Consider the following 3695-nt stretch of genomic DNA (forward strand, 5'->3'; position numbering starts at 1 on the left):
AAGGAAAACTGTGTGTGTGTGTGTGTGTGTCCAAAACCAACTGGCTCCTTCAGTGACGAGATCAACGAGATAGTGTCCAAACTCTGAACTACTTTTCAATTATTCAATTAAACAAGCACAAAGGAGAATAATCCCTGGTACATTCAAATATTTATACATGGAGATTAATTATTTTTTTTAATTGAGAATTTATCGGTTATTAACAGTAAATACAATATAACACAAAAAAACAACAACGCACTTTAGATTAAACACAGGAGGAAAAGATTTAATATTTTTAACTAAAAGTTTATTAATATATATATGTGTGTGTGTGTGTGTGTGTGTGTGTGTGTGTGTGTGTGTGTGTGTGTGTGTGTATACATACATACATATACACACACTTTTATGTTAGATGTGATTAATCGTAATGTGTTCTTGCTGAATAAAAGTATTTCCTTAAAAAAATCCTGCTGACCCGAAACTTTTGAACAGTAATGTGTGTGTAATATAGATACCTATGTGTTATTATATAAAATGATTACGTTTTATATTACAGTAAACCGTGTAGAAATGAAAGTCCAGGCAGCAACACTTACACCGATCTACCAACCAGACGCTGATCATCTCAGACTCTCTCAGTGTTTTCGCACTGAAAGCGATGTCTGGACACAAAGTGCAGAAGAGATGGTCTGGAAACACTACAGATGTCAAACACAGTCCTGTGTGAGGAGCAAGGCATAATAGAGGACTTTCATTTCAGTCAAAAAGAGTCCAGAGACTAAATCTGAGACCGTGGTTAGAAAACCAGAGTGAAAGCAAGAACAAGAGACCAATCTCCAAACTCCTGAGAGAAAGACAAAACACAATATCTTCAGATGATGAATGCGCTGGAACGCACAGCGTCTGTCTTTCTCTTGTTTTCTCAGGCCTGCCATGTTGGTTCTCTGGGTGGGATGTAATCTTTAGAGAGGGCTTTAGGAGCGGATAAATCCCGGATCCGAGCGCTCACCCTGGCTTTCCCTGCTCTTCTAGACACCTGGAAGAGAACCCAGCTGAATCAATCCACCTTTGGGAATCCAGACGTATTTCATGTCGCACAACCAACAAAATATGCATGTATCATGCAGCTAAAGTAGCTCGAACCGAAGCAAGAAGAGTATCTGTAATAAAACATGAATCAACATCTCTGCATAGCTTCACATTTGCTCAATGTTCAAAAAACAATGTTTATGTTGGTAACTAGTGTTGTCAAAGTACCGGTACCAAATTGGTATTGAAAATGTGACAATACCAGCATTTCTGTAGTACCGGGTATATTCGGTACCCACTAATAGGAGCTGCTTTAAGTCACTTCTGTGTTTTTATCTAAGCGCGGGGCTCCAGACTAACTTCTTTACTTGGAGCACTGTCTGTAGCCGATATATTCTCTTCATCGTTCTAAATATAAATGTCCTAATGTTTAAAAACTTATATATTCTGATTTATATCACACTCATGTAGCAGTCAGGTTATTTTATCCAGTGACTTACAAATGAAAAATAAGTGCAAGACCAAACAATATTAGTGCTACAATATTGAATTTCAAGAGTACCACGATATATAGTGTCTGTACAGTGTATATTAAACTGCAAAAAGACATTTAAATATTAACCCTGCGTGTTCTGCTTGTCTCTGTGTGAATGAATGGCGCAGACGCGCGGTTTCATTAACCTCACACACACACACACACACACACACACACACACAGAGAAGCACGAGTGACGCTCGCGCTGTTTTCAGTCTTTGCTGCCTCACGATATGAAGACATGATGAAATTCATCTCCAGAGCCACTCTGAGAGTCACTTCATGAGCATTTTACCGTTTAATTTGAGAAAAAACTATCGTCATATCATACACACACCGAAACTCAAAGGTCTTCACGGCAACCCGTCAAAATAAAAGTTCGGTTTAACTTGACAGAGATAATTATATTAGGCTACTGTACAGTAGATTTAGCTAGGTTTTTTATAAGCAATATTTACGTTTAAACAGCATGTAGCCTTTAATGCTTATATGTATTATTTACTTATTTACCGTCATAAATAAAGTCATTGAATTGAATTTAAAGGAAAACTCTGACTTTTTGGGACTTTAGCTTATTCACAGTATTCCCCCAGAGTTAGATAAGTCCATACATGCCTTTTTCATTTCTGTGTGTTCTGTAAGTGTTATTTGACGCACCCACCGCTAGCCTAGCTTAGCACAAAGACTGGATGTAAATGGATAATGGTAGCATACTAATCCCAATAAGTGACAAAATAATGCAAACATTTTCCTATTTACATGTTGTGATCTGTATATTCACAGCGTGTACAAATAACAAGGCTATATGAGACAGAGACCATTTTTAATCGTATAAATACTGGGAACTATATTCTCACTAGGCGTAGGAGCACAGCTAACGTTACTTGGGCGGAGTGGCTACTTGGGCGGAGTGATTAGCGCAGCACACGAGACGCCCTGTTGATGGTTCCATAAACAAAACAAACGTGATTAACTAGCTAGTACCGAACGTGACTCGCGATCATGGCTGACTTTGAGGAATTGTCAGAGGAATTTTACTGTGTATCAAACCAAGATCCAGAACCATATAGTTTTGAGCCAGAATACACAGACGAGGAGTTACAAACTTTGGAAGCTGTTCATTAGCAAGTTGAATGTTACAGTCCTGAGAGTTACATTTAGCGCTGCTCACTTGCTATTGAGCGATACAGTGTGTTCATGACAATAATAACAATAAAGGGGATACACAGAGCCCCTATTCACGTAATAGTGTCACTACTAAGGTTACATTACATTAGCATGGGATGGCACTGTTACAGTATGGCTAATGTTAGTCATCTCAAAACATAACGGAACACTTACCGCAGCAACAGGTGATCCAATTTGTCCTGTCTTTATTATCGATGGGATGGCTGTATCCTTTAGCACACGTTTCATGGTCAGTGTGGCAACTTGCATTTTTTCAAAATAGGCGTCTATAGTAAAATGTTCAGAGCAAACGAAATACTTCTGTTTACATGTGTGTTTGGATCTATACCCAGAACAAACTGCGGTCAGTGTTTTTGGTTGGAATTCTATGAAACATCATAGTATTACCTGGTCTCCCCTGTTTATTGTCGCAGCTCTTTACAATACAGCAAATGCCCATGATTGTAAACTATAAATTTACTATCTAGTAATTGCTGACTCTATTACTCCAACAGCGAACTCTCTGCTCCTCACCACAGGGCGTCTCGTGTGCTGCGCTAATCACTCCGCCCAAGTAGCCACTCCGCCCAAGTAACGTTAGCTGTGCTCCTACGCCTAGTGAGAATATAGTTCCCAGTATTTATACGATTAAAAATGGTCTCTGTCTCATATAGCCTTGTTATTTGTACACGCTGTGAATATACAGATCACAACATGTAAATAGGAAAATGTTTGCATTATTTTGTCACTTATTGGGATTAGTATGCTACCATTATCCATTTACATCCAGTCTTTGTGCTAAGCTAGGCTAGCGGTGGGTGCGTCAAATAACACTTACAGACGCATAATGACCAAAACAATGTTCCTCTGCAAATCATGTGTAGTTTTATGCTTCAACCACTAGAGGGCCAAAGGCTACATAGTGTCGCTTTAACAAATTCACTTTATTCTAAGGATGCATTTACACGACAACGATGTGCTA

The sequence above is a fragment of the Scardinius erythrophthalmus genome (genome assembly GCF_964197995.2).
Source record: "Scardinius erythrophthalmus genome assembly, chromosome: 13".
Lineage (NCBI taxonomy): Eukaryota > Metazoa > Chordata > Actinopteri > Cypriniformes > Leuciscidae > Scardinius > Scardinius erythrophthalmus.